This window comes from Halyomorpha halys, unplaced genomic scaffold, assembly GCF_000696795.3.
Source record: "Halyomorpha halys isolate HHAL.00 unplaced genomic scaffold, Hhal_1.1 Scaffold302.1, whole genome shotgun sequence".
Classification (NCBI taxonomy): domain Eukaryota; kingdom Metazoa; phylum Arthropoda; class Insecta; order Hemiptera; family Pentatomidae; genus Halyomorpha; species Halyomorpha halys.
The window spans coordinates 1,182,088-1,190,724 of record NW_027110436.1 but is presented as its reverse complement, the minus strand read 5'-3'; the positions used below and the strand labels follow the sequence as shown (position 1 = coordinate 1,190,724).

The following is an 8,637-nucleotide window of genomic DNA, read 5'->3' as shown; positions in this document are numbered from 1 at the left end:
ATTTAATATTTTTATTTATCAGTGAAGTTAAAGCCACCTCAATTTGACGAAAAAGACCATCTGAATCGAAATATAAACTATTTGGCTAAGTTTACGATTGAAAATATAAAGTAAAATAAAAATAAAACTTTCACAAATATAATGAAAAACAAAATTAAAATAAAAGTTTCTTTCAAGATAAAATAAAATGAAATGAATGAATAAACAAAATTTAAAAAAATATTAAATATAAAATAAATACTGCGGATCGACTCTGTTGGGTCAGAGACGAGATGGGTCCTGAAGAATATATTAACTGCTCCAAAAGGTGAGAGATGTTTCCAAATCAAATTGTTCAAACATTGGTGGGCCCACGTCTATACCGACTCTCAAATAACAATTTATACAGACAGGGTCTGGTGACAATATCAGACGAACTACACACAATGTACGGAAACAGGGTAATAAAATACACCTGAAAACTGATTTTAAATAAATATGGTCGGCTTGTTGCTAGACTACGCCTTAGCAACTGTTTCCTTTGCATTTAATTATAACACAAATATAAATTCATATTTTTCTTTCCAAACAAGCAAATTCTTATGAAAACAATACAAATAAAAATAAATGTAAGTAAATTAAACACAACTACTAAATATTTACATTAATTATTATACATGACGTTAAAAAGTTAAAAAGAAGTTATTAATCCAAAATATCATCAGTATGAATATGTAATGATTTAATAAACAAGTTATAGATTATTTTATATTTGTGATGAACAGGAAACTGCTCGTCGATTCCGACTATTACAACATTTACTAGACAAACGGTCCAAACTTCCAATTCATTACAAAAGACTGATCTACATGACTATTATAAGCCCTATTTGGACATACGGAGTTGAGCTATGGGGCTCCACTAAACCATCTAATTCCTCTCGAATCCAATCCTTACTGTCCAAAATCCTCAGGACCTCAATGTCCGTCCCCTATGTTGCCGATTTGGCCAGAACGAGATACCAATCCTTCCATAATAAACTTCCCAACCACCCAAACCAACTCGTTTCTAACCTGGCTTCTCCTTCACTACCTAATAATCCTCCTAGGTGTCTGAAAAGAAGATGGCTTGGAGATCTTCTCCTTTAGAAATGTTTTTGGAGTTATATCAATGGGTGATTCTCCACATGTTTTTATCATGTCATAATATCACTTACAGCAAATTTACTTGATGTGTATATATGTATACAGTTGTAAATATCAATAAATAAATTATTAAAAAAAAAAAAAAAATATTTGTGATGTAGCTCTGAAGACAATAAAACCACACTCCCCGTCACACAAGTTGGCTATGAATTTTATTGTCTGGCTGGACTAATTGTTGTTTACTTGAAATTTTTTAATATCTTAGCAACGCTGAACTTGTATTTCAAAACATATCATTATATTTCAGAGAAGGGTCAGTTGATACGTGAGATGTAATTTAATAGATTGCTCCTCTTGCTGATATGAGCACTGCTACTGACACGCACTCCGCCCTTGAAAGACCTTTTATCTTTAGCCCCTCAGTTCAACTAAATGGATGTTTCCTGGAGATATTATTCCTTTCCTGGAACGTTTCATTTGTATTTTTTCATATTTATTTTTCATTTAAGGGAATGGAAAAAAAAATGATATTGTGTATTCATGTATTAGATTGGTTTTCTGAAAGGTTTTCGTCCTGTTTTGAATATGATTTGACTGTTTGTGTTATTTTTTGTTTCTATATCCTCGATTCCATCCTAGAAAGTTTCATTAAATAGAAATATAATTCTAATTATAAAACTCGTTACTTAATTAGAATATAGAGGTATTTTTGAAATAAAAAACACAAAGGCTACTTTAGTTTTAACTAATAATTCAGTGGAAGAAACTAAATTTTGTTGTGAATTTCCTATATGTCTCTGAATTTGGCTTACGAAAATGATAAAACAATATTTTAGGCGGATATTCTTATAGCTGGACCAACTGTAAAAAAAAAAAAAATTGTGCCAGAGGTTTTATTTTTCTAATTGTTTTCTAATATAAGCGGAGCAGGATTGCTCAGTGGGTAAGGCGCTTGTGTTACTCCTAGTTCCGGGTACGTATGCGGCTGTGGCAGATAATTATTTATTCTATTACTGTAGGGGTGAGTCAACCCTGTTGGTTTGGGAGCCATCTTGGCACCATTGCTAACACTTGGTGGTTAAGCGTAATTATGAACAAATCACATTCTTCCACAACCGTTGTTCAAGAAACAGTATTTCCTTGTAAAGTCCTTTCCTCCTCAGCAGTGAGCTACCAATATCTCCTGTATGCTAATAAAGTACTTTACAGGACTTACAAAAAACATTTTTTGTTATTTGTCATGACTTTTACCGTTTTTTTTTTATTAATATGGAACAGTTTCATGATGGTTTTCATACTATAATTTAGTGGATGTAGGATACATAGAAATTGGACACATTGTAGGTTCACTGTAAATATGCTGTTAATATCATTTACAACATTACAAAAAGATTTTTTTTTTTTTTTGTCCTTCATTATAATTGGCGCAGCAGACCGTTACCGTGCCTGAGCCTTTAGTAGCTTACACCAGCCCGTCCTGTCTGCTGCTGCTATTCTCCAGTTTCGGGTTTCCAGAAGGACCCAGTCATCCGTTGATACAGCGTCCGACCATCTCATGTTTGGCCTCCATACTCTTCTCTTTCCATAAAATTGCTCGGATTGGATCTTATTTTGGATGTCATCGCCGCGCATCCTCGCCACCTGAACCGCCCTTCGGAGTCCACCCAACCTTATAAACTTCACAACATCATTGTCTCCGTACAAAGCCCATAGCTCCACGTTCTTTCTTCTTCTCCGTACAAACCTCTCTAACAGGTCCAAATGTTTTTCTCAGAATGGACCTCTCGAAGACCAAGATTCTTGCTTTATCAGCTTTAGTGAAGGCCCAAGCCTCGGATCCGTATGTGGGCAACGGGACGTTCAAGTAATTTATAAAGATTTACCTTGGTCCCATTAGAGAGCAACCCGCTTCTGAAATGTCCAGCGATCCTTCTGCTAATCTCCTGAGAGATATTGGTTTGCCTGTTCACTTCAGTTCCCAGGTATATGAAACAACTCACCCTCTCGAACTTGAGTGAACCTGTTAAATGTTTTTCTGTACTAATATTTATATATTTAAATACAAATAAGGACAGATGAGAAATCGATAAATCTATTCTCATGGTTACAGGGATCGTAAAAATTATTCCAAAATTGTTGGGAATCCTGTGTTTGACTATTTAATTTGTGGCGTGGAAATATCGTTATGCGGCATCTAAAACTTCCAATGTATACTTCAAATGCGGCTTCTAAAACTTCCAATGTAAACCTCAAATATAAATTGCCCATTTAAAAGTTTTGCTGGAAGCATTTTGGAGTTTTATAATTAAATTTATGCCTTTTCCTTAAACAAAGGCTTCCGCTCTCCTTTCAGGAGAATTTGGTCGGATAATGTGATTAATAATTTCTTTTTACTGACTCTCCTCCAATTAACTTTGTTAAATTTTACTCAAGAATGTTTTTTTATCTTCCCCGCTTGGGTTCAGGCCTAATTAGTGCTGACTGCTAGTTAGCTCCGAGTTTTGCAGTACATATTTTATTTTTATTATTATCTGAGTTTATAGAAAATTGGCTGGTTGAAGTCGAGATTAAGTTCAGCCAAATTAGATCTTTTTGCTGTTCCAAATGTTTCTCAATGGTCCCCTTTTTTAGTTTAAGGCGCCTATTTTGAAATCATCATTTGGAAAATTTTAATGTGAAATGTATGTATTGATTCTTATGAAAGTTCTTACAATATTATGCTGTAATGGTATATTCTGTCTATTACCATTTACGTGTAGGAGGCGGCTAAAATGGAAAAATTTGTTGATTGAATATAAGCGCCTCATATTTTCATAAAAATTGCCCCTTTTAAGCATTTTTATGCTAATTTATTATCTAATATTAATATAATTTTTAGGCCACAAAATAATTTTGACGGTAATTTGGGCATCTTCTTTTTAATCTGTTTCAGTATTCTTCAGTACCACTGAAAAAAATTCATAATTTGATGGATTGTTTCTATTTTATAAAATAAAACAATATTTTACAACTAAAACAATATGTCTGTTTTATTCAGGATAATTCTACGAATCGTTTTTGTTTTCTCTAAAACATTTTTTTAAAATTAAACTCATTTACATTACATTTGATATGTTTAAGCTATAAACCTCAAACTAAGCAGCAGTTTACCTGTTTGTTCGTCTGCTCTTGTGTGTTTAAACTTGGTTATTGGATTTGTATCCTGAGTGTTGGACACTGTCTCTGTATACACAAAACGTTTGTATCGATTATGCAGTACAGTGCAGACAATATGAGTAAGATTGCTTCATCATTCTATTTGCATAACCTATCACAGAATAGTCGTTTGCTGGTAACGTTTTTACTGTTATATGAGTCATTTTTGACTTATTCCTGTGCTTATTTTTACATTAAACTTTAGGCATTAATAAATAATAATTAAAATTGATTTCCATAAAAATAATGGTATTTTCACTGTGTCCTTTGCGTTGTTATCTCGTAGCGTTTGTCAGCCAATTGACAGCCAACTCTACTCGTTATGTGTAAATGATTTCGAAAAAGATGAGGAGGGCCATCTAAGAGGCCAAGTCCACGCTGTATCCTCCTTATAACGAGAGTTATAATGTAGCTCTGTATAAGTAAACGTTTTCTAAAATTTCTGTACTCCAAATAATTAAATTAAAATTAATATAAGACAGACCGCTTAGCGAGGATACATGGTTGGGTCAGGTAGGTGAGTATTCCCTCAAATCATTTTTGGCTTTTATCTCGTGAAGAGCGTTACGTGCTCCAACCAATTGACAACCTTACGTTACTACTAGAATTAGAAATTCCAAATATTTAAAAACCGCCTTAAATTGAAAAACGGCATGATAGTGGATGATTATAATGATAGAGAATAAGAAAGTGGAAGTTACGGTTCTATGCCAAATCATCGTTACTAGTTATATTGTAGAATAGAGAAATTAATGACTTAAATAATGTATTATTCTTTCTTTATTTTATTTTTTTGGGGGGGGAGATTTCCAGTGCTCGTCACGTTTCACAATACAACTACAAGTTGAAATGGCTTATTAGCATTGCTATTTCCTACAAAAATGTCAATACCATTAGAATGCTTTTATTCTAATTTATTATAAATAATCTCTTATAATGGAATTACAAGCATCGAAATGTTATTAAAATTTTGATAGTTAAAATGTTATTGGTAACATTTAGGCATAAACATGCGTTTACATTTTTAAGTACCTATGAATATTCTTGCTTCCTTTATACATTTTTGGTTTGCGTTCGTCCCACAATTAATAAAGTATATTTTATCGACTTAGAATTACTTCTTCTTTAGCAAATTTTTAGGATAAGAGAATCGCAGAAGAGAGTTATTACCATTTGATACTTAAATGATTAATTTTCCAGCTTAAATAAGTTTGATTGTTAGAACATTTGTTATATATTCCTCCCCCCTCCAAAACAAAATCATTTATTGGGAAACTCTCTACTGTCATGTATATTTTTCCAAGAAATATTTGAACAATTTGTAAGGCAAAGTGTTAAGCAACCCAAAAAAAAGTTACTTCTCCATCCTTAATTCAATTCACATACAAATCTTCAACTCTCTAACTCAAGATGGTATCGAAACGAGAACGAAACAACAGTGAAAAAATCCGGAAGTAGAATAAAAAAATGGAAATACCCAAAAAGCACTTTTTCAACATCAACACAATTTATATACATAAATTTCCAACGTTTTAACTCAGATTGGAGTGTAAAACCTAACAGCACGGTGAACATTATTTTGACTTGACGATATTTAGTTCAAATTTATTCTCGCTTTTATGTAATTATTCTATTTTGAAATGAATCCTACATATTGAACTTTAGCTCGTTTAATCCAAAAGAAAGCGCTGGAAGTGCTTGAATTTTGAGAAAAGTACGTGTACTTGTTTATATGCTTCTCTATTACATACATCTTTGAAACAGTGGAAAGGAGGTCACTGTTGGCGAGAGAGTTTTATTGCGAGGCGTCCATACGGAATGAAAATTTGACATTCCCACCCTGGTGAAAGTGGGTTACTTGTATTTCAGAAATAGGAGGGAAGGAGTAAACAAAAAACCATTAGTAATCACTCTAGGAATAAGGGGAATTTAGTTAAGTTTTAAAAAGAATTGCAATCAAATAATATTTTGTCATTATTCTTTGTTTTCCTGTCTCTTTAAATCCTACTAAATTATAATATTACTGTATGAAGTATACCTTCAACCGCATTGTAAGACACACTTCACTTTTGGTTGGCTGGTTGGGTTTGAGTGGACGGTATAATTGAAAAATGAAACATGATTAATTGTAATAAAATTCTATTGTTTTATGTTACAAGAGGTGTAGGGGGTGACCGAAAGAAACATTATGATTAGATTGTTAGGAGAATTTTGTATGACTGGGCTATGGAAATTGTAGATCTAACATTGAGGTGGTTGATGATGATGTGGATGTTAACTATTGCTATGTTGACTTACTTCTTTCTTCCTCGCATCTCTTTTTCGCATCTCCAAACCTCTCCTCCCTCTGCTGCTGGGAACCACTCAAGTAAATCTACTCACTCATGTAGATATTAATGATCAGTGAACAAAAATACAGGATGGACGCTTCTCTGGTTGAAGACAAGATGGCTCTCTCACATTAGTCAGGCTTGCTTCTCTTGCCACCAAGAGCGCTGGAGGAGGCAAGCTTTTGATGCAGGCCACATGGGCGCTACTGGTCCTATACATGGCAGCCTGTCTGATTCAATCTTTCCGTTGCCGTAGGTTACCGGAACAATTATAGTAGAAGTTGCAGTTACTATGAATTTGTTGTTTTTCAGTAATGAGTTTGTTGTATATCAAAGTTAATGTAAAATGTATTGACAAAAGGTGGATTTATTCACAATGGCTTTTGAAATTATTATTCGATACATTCAGTAACTATTAAAAAAGGGGCAGTCTAACCTATAAAACAAGAAGTAAAGATTAAATCCTTTAATAACTCAGAGGAATATTATTGTTTTCATTAAATTTCACAAAACTCAGAAAATATCAATAAATGGACGCATTAGCGATTGAGCAACTCATATATAAGTTTTTTTACTGTTTGTAAATAATACAAAATTTTATTTTTATTACCAAAATAAAAACTGTTGTCAAATAAATATTACTGATTAATTAGATTTTGAGTGGTCCAATTAAATGGAAATAAAAACAAAATCTAAGTTGAGTGCTATTAGAAGACCCTCTGGCCACTAACTACAGACCCGAGTGGATATTAAGGCCCAGGTATTAGCTCCTTAAATGAGAGTAGAGTTGGATAAGGCGGTAATTCGAACTAAATTGAGATAAAGTCAACTCTTCCTCCGGTGACCTTCTCTCCTTACCGCTTCGTGGAAGACATTGGAGGATTGAAAACAAACTTTTACCTTAAACTATTTCAAGAGGATATATAACATAAAAGATTATAATTTAAAACTAATAATTAGTGTTTATTAAATTTCTTCGTAGCTAAAAGGGTCCATATTGGTTTTAATTTTCCTATTTTTCGTCCTGATCAATTCCTAGTCATTCTGATTGCTGTTAGTTTTATCTAAGAACATAAAAATGATCGGAATTTGGGATCTTATGCGCATTGCACAAAAAATGCTGTTTATTAGATATTTATATACAAGCTACAAGATAGCTTCATGGATATTGTCGGATTTACGCTATCCGATATTTTTGTACTTTTTTTGTATTGTATAAATTCTGGTGTAGAGGTTCTTAGTTTAGATGCCCCTCGTAGTTGCGTACACTAGAAGACCCCGAAGACGCCGTGACTGTACAGCTGCCTGGAATTCTATATGGTTGTATTTAATTATAATGGTTAGATCAGGTGTACCCTATGGCCGATAATCGAATAGCTAAATAGTTCCGGTAAGCGAGAACTGAGGCAAGACGATCCAGAGACAGGCCCAGACTGATGTATAGGTTATAACACTATAGTTGAGGACGTAAGAAAAGAAAAAGAGAAGTGTTCTAAATTGTGATACCTTAGGCAAAAATCGCAAGTAGTTTATAGCAACCATCGTCATCATAATCATTTTATCTCCTTTATCGCTAGCCAGAGTTGGGCAAAAATTATTCCATTGACAAGAGAGGAATACTTTTTTATTCGAAGTTTGTATTCGATTGACGAGGGACGAATACATTTATACTCGAATAAAACTACGACTGAACAATCCGAATAATTTTTTATTCGAATAACAATTTGATATTATTTTTTTTTAATTCAATTATTTTTTTACCACCTTCAATTTCTAATATATGAATCCTTACTTGGATCTTAAAATCGATTGCATTTGTATATTCTGCATATTTCAAAACATACAAAGGGATTTGATAGATTTATTTATTGATAGATATTACAATCTGCCACACAGTTGTGGGCAATAGGTAATATTGATAAATGATCTCATACATACTAAAATAAAAAAAAAAATAAAAAAAATAATAAATAAAATAAAATAAATAT

General features: G+C 32.9%; 1 protein-coding gene across 3 annotated transcripts in view; it reads left to right on the top strand.

Moving 5' to 3' along the window:
* The window catches only part of LOC112210040 (oxysterol-binding protein-related protein 1), a 276,142-nt gene that overhangs the window by 71,461 nt on the left and 196,044 nt on the right, over positions 1-8,637 (top strand). The window lies entirely within an intron of this gene.